Raw genomic sequence first — 16902 nt, 5'->3', positions numbered from 1 at the left:
ATTGATTCAGTTTACACTTTCCACTGGCTCGGGAAAGCAGCCAGCATAATCAAAGATCCCTCCCATCCCAGTTACACTCTTCCACCCTCTTCCATCAGGCAGAAGATACAGGAGCTTGAAAATAGTACCAACAGATTTAAGAACAGATTCTTCCCCGCTGTTATCAGACATAGGAGCAGACTCTCAAATTCGATTTGATCTTCCTTTGCACCTCCTCTACGGCTGTAACACCATATTCTGCATTCAGTTCTACTACCCTGATGTACTTATGTAAGGTACGATTTGTCTAGTTGGCAAACCAAACAATACTTTTCACTGTATCTCAGTACATGTGACAATAATAAATCAAATCAAATCAAAACCAACCAAACCATTTGACAGAAGATGTTTCCTTATCTGTTTTTAGCAAGCCATGTTGCTCCTCTAAGTAAAAATACCACGAGGCAAACACAGGTGGTTTTTCTGAAAATGCACTGAACATTACATCCCAAAAGATGCCTCTGTACAGACCCACACATCCCTCAAAGACGTGGAAGCCATATTCTGTTACACTTCCAAGTGTGCATTACAAAGTTGTTGAAGGGACAAAGCTTCAGCGAGCAATGGGCTCCAGAATGCATCAGTGTCAATGAGTAATGATTAAAATAACTGGTAAATCCCAGGGGACGGCCAAACCTACCATCGTTCACCAAGTCTAACAATAAACGAACCTAAACTGCAGCAAATGCTGGGAAGAAAAAGACTTCTCAGCAATCATGAAAACAAAATACCCATGGACTTTTAAAAACAAACAATTTTGTTTTGAAAAGGCTGGACAGATCTTTTCCTGCCAGAGCGGGTTCCACCACAGTATTTTGCATCTATATTGCTGCTAAAGAAATCTGCCCTGTTACAATCCTGTAGAGACCCATCACTCTGAAAAAGAGATGAACGTTTCAGACATTGACAGAAAGGATCAAAAGAATAGGATTTCACGTTTTCAAGACTTTTACTGAACCAAACATAAATCAACACAGATCAACATTAACAGGCAAGTACAATCTAATGAAAGAGGCGAGTCTGCGTCATCTAACACAACCAAAATAAGTCACGCAAACCCTATTTGTTGTACGTACAAATCTACCTGTTAGGTTGCATTTCAGGAACAATCAGTCCCAGCTCTCCAGTAAATCCATGTCTTCGTACAACACTTAGTGTCCTTTGGCAATCATTTTGTCCAATCCAAGTTTCTCCAGATATAATTACCACAACAGGGCCATCCCTTAATGCTTCAAGAGCCTGGTCTGTTCTGCTTTATCTTTTGACCCGAATCTGAACTCTCACCAGCAACCTGCTTGGTCAGTCATACAGAATAGGCCACCTGCTTCCCCACTGCAGCCCCACTTCAAGCAACAGCAGCCCTTTTTCTATTAGGCATCACGTAAAGGTATTAAAACTACCACTCACTCTTAAAATGGGCTCCTGTTTGTTTTTCTGAAGAAGGGTCCCAACCCGAAACGTCAGCTTTCCTGCTCCTCTGATGCTGCCTGGCCTGCTGTGTTCCTCCAGCTCCACACAGTGTTATCCTGTCTGTTTTCCTCCTTATGAAAATCTGATCATTTGGGCATTTTAAAGCAACTCCCTGTTAAAAACTCAATACTCATGACACTAATCATAGAGGATCTTAAACTAGGGATAGTGAAGTGAAAGGAGGTTATCGCAGGATCACAAGAGGGACACAAGTTCAAATAAATGTGAACTAGGTGCATTTAATAAGCTTTTGCACCCACGTCCAGTAATGAACACATTCTAGTGAACCTTGATGTTGTCTTCCTGAAGATGACGGCGCACCGTCAGCAGTAGCCAGATTCAGGCTTGTGTTCCAATAACAAGTTGGATCGGCTAACCCTGCTCCTGCTCTTGCAGGGTTGACTGTGGCAACAGCCATACAGTCAGAAGGTGCCAAAACTAAGAGCACTATGGGGTTGATTTGCTGCTCCCGGTGCTGTGGCTGTGTGGATGGCTCCAATCACCACAGGAAAATAGCAATTGTCAGCAAATGTCTATGACCACAGCCTTGAACCTAGGACTAGCCAAGGTCATTTTTCCGTGTGACTATACTTCAGCAACTGACCAAGGTTCCTTTCACAGCACCCACCCAAACCCATGTCCTTCTAGGTAGTCGAAGTTAAGGCCAACAGAAGTTTGGAATATTACCATACTGACTTCAAACTACATTGCTGTTTCTTCGTGGTCACCGAGTCAAAATTATGGAGCTCCCTTTCAAACACCACTGCAGATGAATCTACACATCACAGCCTGCAGTGATTTAAGGCAGCACCCATCACCTTCTCAAGGGCAAAAAACACTCAAATGGCACACCACACTAGCCAATGTTCTTCATGTTTTCACTTGAAAAAAAAAACTACCACCATTCAGTAACCAAGGAAACAATGCACTCAAAATTCAGACTTCATTTGGCCTTCCCAACGAAAACACATAGATAAAATACATATACTTACACTAAGCATACACACAGTATACAACTGTTTTTTTTAACAACCAGAACCACAAGTGCAATTTTCCACATTTGTGGTGAACAGCTGATATTTTAGATAACAGTGGTATAATAGGTGCCTGATGACCTGTTTTACATTGCCATTTGTCAGAGGATGGGTGGGAACACCGAGTGTTAATGGTATGTTAACAATATAATTAAGATACACAGGTAAAGGGTCAGCTTCTCCCTCTCTCCCTCACCTTTGGTAGTCTAAGCGGGCAACACAGTTTCCCATCCAACAGTGGTTAAGCTATTAACATGGCATCAGATTAGAAAAGGTCAGCCTTTGCAGAATTCTAATGCGTTTGAAAATGAAAAATTAATGAGCTTACAAAACATATTGCAAAATTCAAGGAGCATTATTTAAGCAACATTAAAGCAATACTTATTTCAAAAGAATAGAGCATTATGCAGAATGAATGTTTCTCTGAACACATCAAGCCAGTGACATTCTGAAAAGGTTAATGTTATTCTTTGGAGTTAATTGATTACTACTCCCGCAGTATCAGCCCTGTGTTATGAATGAATGAAGGACCCAGTTTGTACGAGCAATTATTCAACTCAAGGATCTGATGGGATGCATCCTAAGATATTGAAAGAAGTAGCTACAGAGATAACACATGCACTGATAGTAATCTTCCAGGAATCTGTGAATTCTGGAAAACTCGCGGAGGATTGGAAAACTGCCACTGTAATACATTTATTTACAAAGGGAAGATGACAAAGAAAAACAGGAAATGAAAGGCCACTTAGTTTAGCATGTTATTGGGAAAATGTTAAGAATCGATTGTAAAGGATACAAGGGCAGAGAAGTTCAAAATACGTATAATTAAACAGAAACAACATGGTTTCATGCAAGGGAAATCATGCCCAACAAGTTAATTAGAATTCTTTGAGATGGTAACAAGCAGGACAGATAAAGGGGGAGCAGTGGTTCTAATATATTTGGATTTTCTGAACATGTTTGATAAGGTACCACTCATTAAGGCTACTTAATAAGATGGTGTTGTAAGTAGTAGATTGGCATGGATAGAAGCGGGTTCTTGTAGTAGCGGTGTTACTATCCCTGAGCAGAAGGCCTGGGTTCAAGTTCCACCTACTCCAGAGGTGTGTAATAACACCCTTAGAAATACATTAGCATGGACAGAGGATTGGCAATCTAATAGAAAATTGAGGGTTAGGATAAGGGAGGGCATTTTCAGGATGGCAACCTTTAACTGTGGAGTGCCACAGGGATCAGTGCTAGGCTACAATTATTTACAATATATGCTAATGACTTGGATGAGGAAGGCAAACGTACCATTGAAAAGTTTGCGGATCACACATACAAACGGGTGGGAGGACAAGCGATGAGGATGATGTGGAGTCCACAGAGGAATACAGACAGATTAAGCAAGTGGGCAAAAAGTTGGCCAATGGAAATATAAATGTAGGGAAAATGGGAGGTTATGCACTTTGGCAGAAGAATAGAGGAGCTGAAAGCTACAGAACAGAAGGAATTTGGGAGTGCTTGTCCATGAAACACAAAAAGCTAGCATCTAACTTCAGCAGGTAATAATGGAAGGCAAGTGGAATGTTGGCCTTTATTTCAAATGGAATGGAGTGTAAAAGTAGGGAGGTTTCACCAAACAGTTTTGGGACCCTTTATCTAAAGAAAGATATCCCAGCATTGGAAACAGTCCAGACAAGGTTCACTCGGTTGATCCCAGGTAAGGAGGGACAGTCTTATGGTCTTGAGAAGCTATACAGGTTGGGCCAATATTCAGCGGAATTTAGAAGAATGACAGGTGACTAAGTGAAACAAGATTCTTAAGGGGCTTCACAGTATTGATGCAGAAACGTTGTTTTCCCCTTCTGACAGTCCAAGATCAGACAGCATAATCTCAGAATAGAGGGGTGATACATTCAAGACAGAGATGAGGAAGAATTTCCTCTCTGTGGAATTCTTTATTGCAAAAGGCTGTCAAGACTGGGTTGTTAGGTATATTCAAGGTTGAGATAGACAGAATTTTACCAGCAAGGGTTATGGAAAAATGTAGGAAAGTGGATTGGAGGACTATCAGATCAGCCATGATCCCATTGAATGGCAGAGCAGACTTATTGGGCTGAATAGCTTATTTCCATTCCTAAATCTTCTGGTCTTATAGAATTGAAGACTGCAGCGCAATTCAGCCATTCCCCTTATTTCAATTCATGAGGAACAGTAATATATACACATCACAAAATCTATCTAATGACCGAAATGGACAACACCACAGTTCTGGTCTTGATCTGTTCTTGTTTGGTACGCAAAAACCCTAACTTGGGTATTTACAACGAGGCAAGCATCTTTAAAAACACAACCACAGAACATCACATCTTTGACTTGTTTCAATTACCATCCAATTACTACATTCGATTCAATCTCTGAGCCAAACAACACTGAAGCATTTTGTTAAAATTAACAATTTATCTTTGCAGTTTCAAATCGAGTTTATTTGGTACAATTTTTTTAACCTCCATTCACTGCATAAATTGGGCTTTGAGAAAATTACTCAAAAATAAGTCAGTGCAAGAGCAGAAGAAACAACGTAAATTAGAATTCTGTCATACCTTTGGAAACAAGTTTTAAAAAACAGTACAATATTTTGAGAATAGCAAACTTCTATTTAAGGCAGAAGTTTTAGCTTTTTTTATTTATTTGTGTGATGTGGGCATCGCTGGCTGGCCAGTATTTATCGCCCGGCTCTAGGTGCCCTTGAGAAGGTGGTGGTGAGCTGCCTTCTTGAACCACTGCAGTGCACCTACTACAGGTTTACCCACAATGCCATTAGGGAGGGAATTCCAGGATTTTAACCCAGTGACAGTGAAGAAACAGTGATATATTTCCAAATCAGGATGGTGAGTGGCTTGGAGGGGAACTTGAACCTAGTGGCGTTCCCATGTATCTGCTGCCCTTGTACACACTGCTACTACTGAGCCTCGGTCTTGGAGGATGTGGACGCTTGTGGATGTGGTACCAATAGGTGTGCTGCTTTGTCCTGGATGGTGTCAAGCTTCTCAAGTGTTGTTGGGACTGCACACATCTAGGCAAGCAGAGAGTAATCCATCACACTCCTGACCTGTGCCTTGCAGATGGTGGACAGGTTTTAGGGAGTCAGGAGGTGAGTTACTCATCATAGTATTCCTAGCCTCTGGCCTGCTCGTGTGCAAGAACATTAACTTGTTGACTCCATCAACATGTCACAGCAATGAAGAGCGAGCACCCACAAGCAGGACAAGCAATCCACTCAGAAGACAACACAATCCAGATGGATTAAATGTCAATTTTATGTTTTAATTGTTTCAGGAGTCTTAGGCCAATGCCAACGTTCGTTACCTTTCCCTCATTGGCCTTGAAAAGGTGGTGATGAGTGGTATTTGTGGTTAAAAATTAGTATGGTGAAATATTGAAATCACGATTGCGAGAACGCAAGGGTCTTAAATTTGCGATTACGAAACTCAATCCTATCAAGGGCCTCTCTTTTAACACTTCAGAAAGGCACACTTTCTGCTTTTGACAACATTACGTCTCCTCCCAAATTCAAACGCATAATACTTCTGTAATTTTTATTGAACTACAACGATGCAAGACCTCACTTATGAAATGCATCGGAGACTGAGCGTAACTTTACTTCACTGGCTTCACTCTGGAGTACCCGTCCCTAAGTTTAATTCCCAGTTGAGTGAATATGATCTTGATTGTTTCACTGAATACTGAATACTCTGGAACAACTACAATATGTGAAGCTGCTACAGATAGCATTTTATTTCTGCATTCTTTTAAATTATAAAGTTTGGTCACTAAGAAAGTTGGACTTTTTTCTTCATATTTATAATCTAAATAAGTTTGCCATAATTTTCATGCAATAAATTAGCAATATGAGTATTAGTAAAGGTAATTTAGTTATTAGCGCGATTGGTTCTAGGAACGTGAGAAAGAAAACTATTATCATATGGCAAAGCTTTCTCCCAATAGCAACTAGCTGATATTCATACTGTCCATATTCCATTCTAGCAGATTTAGCAACAATATTGCTTGTGGAGAATATAATTACAGAAACAATTGACTTCAACCTCACATACACAAAGTCCATAACAAGTGTCCAAACCTTGAGGGAAAGTAACAGAGTGGCTCATAACAGGGTCCTTTGTAAGTGTGGGATAGGTCTTCAAAAACTGAGGAGACAAAGGATTAGACTGGCTCTCTGTTGGACATAAGGCAACTACTTGACACAAGAACGGACTAACATCACCTATTTCGAGGAGGCAGTCTTAAAGCAATGCATTGGCAGTCCCACTCAAAGGCCACAAGAAGAGGGGAACAAAAAGGTCACACTAGCTGAGAAGACATTCTACAGAAGGCAGAGATTATACATATGCACATTGTTGGAGAAGGTGAGAAGATTTACTCTGCATCTGACTGACATTTTATTCTTTATCTGACTGAATACTTGGTGCCGGCACCATGAGCCAGAGAGTGAAAAGTCACTCTAAAATCTACATTCCTTATCGAGTGTAAGGAACTCGCTTTGTAAATAACTTAAGATATATGAGACATGGTCCAAAAAGGGCAGCGATCACCCAAAATGGTAAATAAACTTGTATTTTGATGATTGGATGATGAATTGTGCAATTTTATGTGAATATGAAATCTAAACCTAGAGCATCTTGTGAGCCAGTGGTAGTGACCCTACTTCTAGGCCAGATACACCAGGTTTAACTTCCATCTGCCCCAGAATTATATTACAACAAAAAGCTCTTTTTAAAAGAAATAAATTTACCAAGGGAAAAATTTAGATTGGATGACCTTCCTGTAGTACTACCAAGATCAGCGACAAAAAAAAAATGCACTGCACCTGTGTATTCCCACGTACCTGCTTTCACTCCAGTGTCACAGGCTCTCATTCATCATCTGACCTAGCCCTCAGACTACAGAAAGGAGAAAACAAGAGCCACTGACATAAGCATTACAGAAAGTTGTTGCAAAGGATATCCACTATAATGTAGCCAACTTTATTTATGTAAAATACCTCACTTCTAAGAACAAAGATTTTTCTGTCCCCCACCCAAAAAATAAATCAAGGTTTCCCGGCCTAAATCTCACAAATCAGTGAGCCTCAAGTTTCTTTTAGCATAAGAAAGGGCACTATTTCGCTGCAGGTCTACAAACCCAGTTCTCATATCATACATACATTTAAACCAAATTAGAAGGAGCTACTGAAAAAAGATTAGATCACTGCGGCACGGTGGCTCAGTGGTTAGCATTGCTGCCTCACAGCGCCAGGAACCCAGATTCAATTCCAGCCTTGGGTGACTGCTTGTGTGGAGTTTGTGCATTCTCTGCGTCTGCATGGGTTTCCTCACGGTGCTCCAGTCTCCTCCCACAGTCCAAAGATGTGCAGGTTAGGTGTATTGGTCATGGTAAATTGCCCGTAGTGTCTAGGGTAGGAAATGCAGGGATAGAGTAAGGGGTGGGTCTGGGTGGGACGCTCTTTGGCAGATTGGGATGGGCCTAATGGCCTGCTTCTGCACTGTACAGATTCTATGATTGTCAGCTTTGCATTATTCTATATTCTACTTGCACAATCCTACTCATGAGTGAATTACACTTAAAAACTTGAAATACTGGATACAAACTCGCACCTTATATACAGACTGAAGGATGCGCATCAAAATTTCAGAGTCCGTCATCTAAAAATGTTAGAATGCTTTTAATGCCAATGTTTAGCCTACAGGGAATACATAAATATTTTCATTCTAAGAATAAATGAAATAGAAGAAAAAAGAATAAGTACTAATTGTGGATTTTTCTTTTAAGTCTATTACCTACTCCAACTTCAGATCAATGCATTGGATATACACTCCTAACAATACAAATATGTATCTTTTCTAAAGATGTATAAATATCCCTGTTTCCAAACCACCATTACTAATTTATTTTAAATGAATGAATTGCTGAATGAGCTGAAGTAACAAGCAGAAACATGTACAGAAGTGAAATTTTAAAAATCAAGACAATGTGGTCCTAAACACTTTAAATAGCATTAAAAACCAACAACAACAGTTTGGTTGAATTGGTAGCACACTGACCTCTGATATCTAGTCAGTTCAAACCACATTTTAGAAATCGGGCACACAAAATAGATAAATTATCAGTGCCACACAATGGATCAAATAAAGACCTAGTCCAGCTATTCAAAGGTTCAGGTCTGATTAAAAACATTAAATGTGTTGTGAAGTTGGGTATTGTACTGGTGGACTGGGAGGTGGGAAGTTAGAATTTGGTGTTTGTAAAATGCTGGAGGAGGCGGGGGGGCAGAAGCATTGTCTGGTCCCTTTAAAAGACAATGTGCTTTTTCTATTCTTAGAGATTTAAAATGGATGTCTGTCAACAGCAGCTTGAAAGTCTACAAGAACAGAGTATCCGAATTTAAACATTTGTATCGAGAGGCCGTACAGTTAGCAGGCCAAGCAGCAGCTTTTACCAAGATAACAAGCTTTTGAATTTAGCCAATCAATTTGAACCAGGCACTTAGATTCCAAAAACCAATTAAATTTAAATCTGATGGTTTTGACAACACAAGATCAATCCTATTGTAAGAAATACAAATATGTCATCAAGGGTATAAAAGAAGAGTGCAGTTGGGCATAGCCCCAGAGCTAACTGCCATCCACCAGAGCTAACAGCCCTCAGCTCTCAAGAGAGAATCGCTGGCTCTCACAGTCTCCTCAATGTCTTAGAGAGGGCAATATCTAAATAACAAAAGTGCCCACGGCACAACTAGTTAATATTCCTGACAAAAGAGTCGTCAGAGAAGGCATAGAACATTCTGGAAGAGGTCACCTGGCAGTAATTTCGGGAGACTAAATTCCATGGTTTATATTTTATACAAGTGGGACTTGTATTTATTGAAACAGCATACCATTAAAATCTTGCTTTATAGTTAAGAATAGTTAGTAGTTAGAAGGGATTTATTCAGTGTGTTAATAGTTTAGTTACTTGGTTCACTGTTGAAGTTAGATAAATAAATTGTTACTTGTTGATTTTAAAGTGAGTGTCAGGGATTTATTTTATTTATCCACTGGAAGTTGCTGAAAGGCAGGTTACACACCTCTTTTCGCACTCCTTTTACAGATTATAGGGCGAAGTGCTCATCTTTGGGTGTTTAGGTTTTAGTTCTTAGAGGGCGGTCAACCTTCATTTTATACCAAAAGGTCATACTCAAAGAGCAGGGAATATTCCTGATGTTCTTCCAATACGCCATCCTCAACCACCAGTAATAAATTAGTCAGTCATTCTTCTTGGAACTGTTTATGTAATTTTACATTATACAGCATTGATGCTGTGCCTTGAATTTAATGGCTGCTGCACTCCAGAAGCAATTAATTGTAAGTGATGCACTCTGAGCCCATTAAGAAATGCAATCAAGTGCTATTTAAATGCAACTCTCTTTTCTCCTTTTAGTACCACTGAATATATTAAGAAGTTACCAAATAAGTATATTAGGATTTTAAGTCTGCTCTAAAGGTTAAGTGTTGTGCTGTTGTTCAAGTACCGAAACACTTGCTACACAACAATCATGATGACTGAGGGGCAAACAGCAGGGAGGAAGGGGCGGGAGGGTGAAAGAAAGCTCAGTCTGATCTTTCCCCCTTCGACAAGGCCTTTTCAGACAAACTGCAACTGACCTTCTATGCTTAGCGGAATTAAAAGGCAAGTGTATTTCATAACTATGTGCCTTTAAAATGTTTTAAAGACACCTACTTATTAATTTTCATACATACCTCTGCCACTAAATATTTTCTGAAACAGCTTCAGGTTGTCTGTTGATCATGTGACAATCCCGTGGACACTGAAAAAGCATGTACAATTTTTCAATCCTAGAGGCTCAGTGACACAGTACAACCACTCTTCAGTATTAGTGTAAGGAAAGCATACAAGAAGATCCATATCACACAATGATCATTCAGAAAAGAACATTCCCTAAGATTATCCCACAATGGTTAAAGTCTATCCCCAATGAATTGGAACAAAGCAGTCAAATTCTCCAAAAGTAAAAAATTCTATTCATTAAAATAAACAGAGAAGCAAAAACCTTCCATACCTAATTTTAACTCTTCAATTAAATTATGTTAAAATATCTGATGTACATATCTTTCAAGAGACAACTGGTAAAGATAATTCTCATTTTGGGCTGTTCAGCCATTTATAGTTAAAAGTATTACCACAATCAATTGCCCAATCTAGTTCTGGTATGCAACTGTATACAGTTGCACAAGTGTTACTGGTGCCTAAAAGAAAACTGCAACTTCAAATTAAAAGTAAATGATGTGAACAAACCGACTCTTAACAACAAAAACTACAGTACAGTTCAGTACAGTTTAAATCATTCGATCCCCCGATAATTTCATAGGCCAAACCAGAGACCCAGACGTCTCTACCCCCACATCAACCCACAAGTTTCAAAGGAGCTTTCATTTCCTTTTTTAAAACCTTTGTTGTATGAATCCTAACTTTAAAGCCTACTTATTTTGCGTTAAACAACATGACATTTTGTAAAAGAAATTACACACATTTAGAATATAATAAAAAAAGGAGAAAAGGCTACTTTCATTTTTCACCACGTTGTGGGCCGCGTGGGGGGGGGGGGGACGGTGGTGATGGGAAGAACATGGTTCCCCCTAGGCCCTAGTCATAAATAAAACCGAAATTCAAGAGCCCAATGCAGAAAAAAAACTCAACAAATACTAGGATCGAACTCAACCGAAAGCAGGCGCCGTGCATTTGCCAAGCACAGAGAAAACAATACCCAAAATTATATACAATAGACCCTGAAATATGGACTTAACTTTGGAGGTGAAACAAGTTACAGACCGGCTGATCATGTCCAGCCAATTCCTCTAAGCTGTGCAGGCTGTACAAGTGAAACGAGCTAAAAAGCTGCTTTCTTACCTCTCTCCAGGGCTTTCAAATCTGATCCAAATCCAACTGGGTGCGGAGTGAAGCTCTGTGTTGTTGTGTTGTTTTGCAGTGTCTCCAGGATATCGGGCTGTGTATGCCGTGTGAATGTTTGACTGTAGACAGCCCCCGGTGGTTACCGTCCTCCTGCAGTTCCCCACACAAGCCTGAGGTTTCAGTTTACAGAGAAACGAAGCACACTCCACTCTACTAGCCTGCCTCCCCCTCTTCCAAGGGCTTGATAGGCTAAATCCAGGTCACATCTCCCCAGCCTCCCAAATTCTTACACAGCAACACAACGTCAAGCCAACCAAAAAACAATCCCTTTCCCAGAAATTATCCCACTGGCTGCGAGATGATGAAGAAGAAGGAGGAAAAAAAAATCAGCTGGTTTACATCACCCACCAACCATATTTTCAACTTGCAACAAACGTCATCTATGCTTTCCTCGCGGGTGCAGTATTAATTCGAAAAGGGGCTGAGTTTTGCAATTTTTTAAATATTTTGAACAAGGTCACAATAACTTTTTTTAAGAAACAATACAATTCCAATTGTTTCTGATGCTGCTTGGCCTGCTGTGTTCATCCAGCTCTACACCTTGTTATCTCACAATTCCAATTGAACTGTTTAGTTAGTTAAATCCTGCATTTTTTCCCTCTCTGTCCTTGATTAACAGTGCAGCGCAATTATCGCTTCCATACCAGAGTTTGTTTATATCCTTTTATTTCCTTTCGTGTGTATTTTTAAATCGACAAGACAGGAAAAGGAGTATGACGGGCGGTTGTCACGCGAGAGAGAGAAAACCTTTAGACTTATTTTGTTAGATTTTTCTCACCCCCCGCCCCCCCGAAATAAAAGCACTCAGGCGAAAGGGGAAAGTGCTGAGGTTTCGCTGTCGTGAAGCAGGGAGAATAATTTATTTTTTGGTCATTGGAACATGGGCGGTAACCATCCCAGCCTGCAATATGAAAGTAAAATCGAGAGCAGGCGACAATTTAACAAAATCCCCAGGAGTAACCTCGTCCTTCATGTTGCTCCTGAAAGACCCTTGACGACCCAGCATTCGAAAATAGAACGCGTATGCCCGGCTTCACGTTCCAAATTAGAACCTTCGGTCCCCAACGTTCGAAAATAGAACGGATCGCCGGCCAGTGCCGCGTTCTAAAATAAGAACCTTCGCTGTTCCCGGGTTCTGTTCTGGAGTTTTAACACTTTTCCTAATCGTTTGATTAAGATCGGGAAATGGAAATTTAAGATCTGCCCCTCAGAATAAAGCAAAAACCTTCCGACCCACACACTCTCTGCCAAAGTCTGTCCGCGAACCCAAAGCTCACACAATCCTATCGAGCGGCTGTTTGTACAGTACAGCTCTGCTGGGGCTGGGTTGCTTTTTTTCTGTTGTATTTGATCAGCGTAATTTGACAGCAGGAAATCCCGCCTCTCACTGGGCAGCTATTAGTGCTTGGATTGCTTTTATTAGGTTGACAGGGGGTGGGAAAATGTAATGTCAATGTGGCGCCCTTCACTGTGAGGACGATAAAGTACGTTCCCGTTTATGCAGATATCCCCTGTCCGTATGATTTGCAGAGCTTGCAGTGGTCAGTAATGGTACCGCTTTATTAAATGCGCATGATTCATCCTCTACTCCATGCAGGACGGTAAGTGAGATTTCAATGAAATCCGATGGCTCCAAACGGGATGTACACCGAGATAAACATTGGTATGCTATTGCAGAGAATCGAACTGCTTTTTTGACTCTGTATATACAAATATATATTTTTATGATTTAAAAAACCGAGATAAACATCGTTAGAAATCGCACTATACCAGGTTTCAGTCCAACAGGTTTATCTGAAATCACAAGCTTTCTAAGCACCGCTCCTTGGTCACTTCACTTTCTTGACTTCACCTGACAAAGGAACACTCCTCCAAAAGCTTGTGATTTCAAGTAAACCTGTTGCAATATAGCCTGGTGTGGTGCAATTTCTGACTTTGTCCACCCCAGTCCAACATTAACTGCGCTTGGAGAAACATCAACTCAGGTGAAAGACCGTCTTTAGTCTGCCCGAAACTTACTGGTCTTCCAGACCAAGGAGTTGCAGACTGGCACATTCCAACATCTAGGACTACATGCTGAGGGATGTTTTGAGTTTATAGTCAAACAAATTGCTGTGGGTCTGGAGTTATTTGTAGGCTAGACGACGTAAGGGTGGCAGTTTCCTTCCCTAAAGGATATTAGTGAACCAGATGGGTTTTTCCAACAATCAGCAATGGATTCATGGTTACCATGAGACTCTTAATTCCAGATATTTATTGAATTCCTATTCCACCATCTGCCGTGGCAATATTCAAACCCGGGTCCTCAGAATATTATCTGGGTCTCTGGGTTAACAGGTCAGCGATAATACCACTAGGCCATTGCCTCCAGTTTAGTGTTGGAGCTTCTGTTATGTTTAAAGTTTCAGCCTTGGCACATATGTGACAGCAGTGCTACTGCAGTGTCAATGGTGCTATGTTGGTAGTTGCAACAAAATGAGAGACACCGTTGCATGTGAGGCATCTGATGGAGATGTCTGGTACTCGACTTCCTGTAGGGCATTTCTCCACGGTGGCAACCTTACAATGTTAACTCTCTCTCTGTCTCTCTCTCATAGGAGCATGAAGCATTGAGTAAACAGTGGTGCATACCCTGGCAGAACACCTCAGAGCATACATCCTCCTTCAGCACTGAAACCAGGTCTTCTTGAGCCACTCATAGGCTCTGACTTCTGCAGCCATACCATTCCAGGCTGCCCATGTTATTTGGGTTGGTCTTTTTATTGTCATCCATTTGGAAAGTAAATTCCTGTGTTTCCTGGAAATCTTTATGAAGGCATCACTGAGTCATGGTGTCACTTTATGCCTGGTCTCTGAGATCTCCAGGATTGGCTGGGGCTGATGAATAGAGGTTGAGTGATACACTTGCATTGCAGAAAGTGAAGTTATGTCCGGGTGCCTTTTTAGATATGGAGCCTGGATTTTGGAGCCTGTATTGTCCTGGTGGGTTTCAGAATTCCCTGCCCACAAAATGTGGAGTTCAACCCATGCACACACATGTAATAAGCTGAAAAAACATAATTTCAAGAGAAAATGTGGCCTGTCCTCCCCACTGAAGCAGAAAACCCTTCCACCTTTAGGACCGTGCGCCTGCCCCGGGTGTCTGTCATCGGAGAAGGTCTTTGTAAAAAATATTTCCAAAGACCAACATTGTACATGAAACTGAAAATAAAACCAAAAAATAGCATTGAATCTGAATTGTTAATTTACCTTAATTTTTATTGTGCTATGAATATTACTATGATGCTAACTGTGGGATTTATAGTCCATGTAATTTATTTTAATGTTATATGGGTTTCTGATTTTTGAGTTTGTAAATAGTTGATTTTCTTTTTGTGTCTGAAGTTAATAGCTAACTTGTAAGTATTTCTGTAACCTTGGCGATTTCTTTTAAAATCATGTTTTGAAGTCTGGCTGTAAAGTTAATAGATATGCATTTTTACCAGACTTTTGTTTATTTAGATTGCTTTGTGACCCAGCATGGTAAATAGTGGGGCCTGAAAGGTTTGTTCAAGTGTTCTGGGATTTGTTTTTATTAAGCTTAAGGAAAACACTGATCCGCGAGAAATGTTTTGTTTTACTTTTTACTTTGAATGGAGCAGTCCTGTGAAGTCCTTGGAACAGAATGACTGTAGAGAGCAGTGCTTCTGAGAATGGCATAATACACATAGCGAAGAGTTGAAGTGTTTGGATATAAATACATAAATTGAGTACAATGAAGCTGAGCTATATTGTGGCTCCAGGAAGAAACAATCATAATTTTAATCTAAAATCTGAAGTCGAAGATGATTTTAAATTTACTGAGGTGTCAGACACAAGGGCTCTGGTGTGAAACGTACATGAATAGTGTTTTGGGAACAATTCCTGTGGTGTGTGTTTGGTACTATACAAGAAATATTTGGTTTTTTTTTTACAAAAAAGTGTTTTGGAATTAATGAGATTATGCTTTTGTTTAAAATCTTTGAAGTTGTGTTATAAGGAGGTGGTTTGGATTACTCTATCTTTGGAGATAGCAAGAACTGCAGATGCTGCAGTCAGAGCCAATACAATGTGGAGCTGGAGGAACACAGCAGGTCAAGTAGCATCAGAGGAGCAGGAAAGTTGATGTTTCAGTTTTACACCTTTCATCAGTCCTGATGAAGGGTGTAAACCCGAAACGTCAACTTTACTGCTCCTCTAATGCTGCCTGACCCTCTCTGTTCCTCCAGCTCCACATTATTGACTCTGTTTTATCTTTGTTCCCATTTTATAGGTAAAGCAAAACTGCAGCATTGCAAGTTTATGTTTCAGTGAGAGATGATTACATTAAAATCAAAACAAATAAAAATATGACCCGTCAAGCCAGGTTCCTGACTGGAATCTGACTTGTCTGGTAATGACATCAGTTATGTTCAAAACAGTTATTGAAATGTATTCTCTGGAGTTGGAAAATCAAATTGGTGTGAATGGTTTCTGCTACATAACTGTTCTGTGTTGGTATATTTGGAAAGAAAAGAATGAACTGAACTGAACTGATTAGTCAGTTTCTGCTGTTGAATGCTTCCTCATTCATAACTACAAACAAATTCAGCCACCTCTGTAAACTCTGTGCTTCAGGCTCTTTTCTTTGTTAAAGATGCCAAGGGTAAAATTCCAAGAGGATACATTCACATTTTTGCCATAACTTCAGTGAACGCACCACAAAAACTGTTAACTGCAGTTTGCACCATATTTTCACAAAGAAAACCTTAACAAAATTTACCGTCACTACTGAGTGCTGTTTTACCAACCACTGGCAATTTGGGTTGGGATTTGGTCCTCCATTCCTTGTCGAGTCTACTGTCCTGTCTAATTGTCAGTGGAGATGGATAAACCACTAGTGAGTCTTAACAAGAAGAAGCACTTGTACAGTCATAGAGCATGGAAACAGACTCTTGGGTCCAACTAGTCCACGCTGACCATGTTCCCAAACTAAACTAGTTCCACATGCCTGCGTTTGGCTCAATACCTCCAAACCTTTCCCATTCATGAACTTATCCAAACATCATTACAATGTTGTAACTGTTACCTGCCTCTACCACTTCCTCTAGCAGTTCATTCCAGTCTGTGTTTTTAAAAAAAAAATGCTGTCCCTCATGTCCTTTCCAAATCTTTCTCCTCTCACCTTAAAAATATGACCCCTCGTTTTGAACTCCCCCACTAGGGAAAAGACTTTTTACTATTCACCTTAACCATGCCCCTCATGATTTTATAAACCTCTATAAAATCACCCCTCCACCTCCTACGCTCCAGTGAAAAAAAGTCCCAG

General features: G+C 40.3%; 1 protein-coding gene and 1 long non-coding RNA gene across 6 annotated transcripts in view; one reads left to right on the top strand and one right to left on the bottom strand.

The window, feature by feature from the left end:
- The window catches only part of elf2a (E74-like factor 2a (ets domain transcription factor)), a 124359-nt gene extending 111459 nt beyond the window's left edge, over window positions 1-12900 (bottom strand). The window contains exons 1-3 of one of the 5 annotated variants that reach the window (XM_048595437.1): window positions 11514-12642; window positions 10346-10413; window positions 7435-7489 (exon numbers count right to left, since the gene is read on the bottom strand). The gene's annotated coding sequence lies outside the window, so the exon portion shown is untranslated. Of the gene's footprint in view, window positions 1-7434; window positions 7490-10345; window positions 10414-11513 lie in introns of all 5 variants that reach the window. The other 4 variants (XM_048595456.1, XM_048595434.1, XM_048595462.1 and 1 more) reach the window with 4 other exon arrangements.
- On the top strand, window positions 12788-14807 carry LOC125482892. The gene is made up of 2 exons (XR_007261885.1): window positions 12788-13177; window positions 14174-14807. It is a non-coding gene; the product is annotated as an uncharacterized LOC125482892 (long non-coding RNA).
- The last annotated feature ends 2095 nt before the right edge of the window (window positions 14808-16902 follow it).

The sequence above is a fragment of the Rhincodon typus genome, chromosome 1, assembly GCF_021869965.1.
Source record: "Rhincodon typus isolate 14 chromosome 1, sRhiTyp1.1, whole genome shotgun sequence".
NCBI lineage: Eukaryota > Metazoa > Chordata > Chondrichthyes > Orectolobiformes > Rhincodontidae > Rhincodon > Rhincodon typus.
This window is presented reverse-complemented; position numbering and strand designations above follow the sequence as displayed.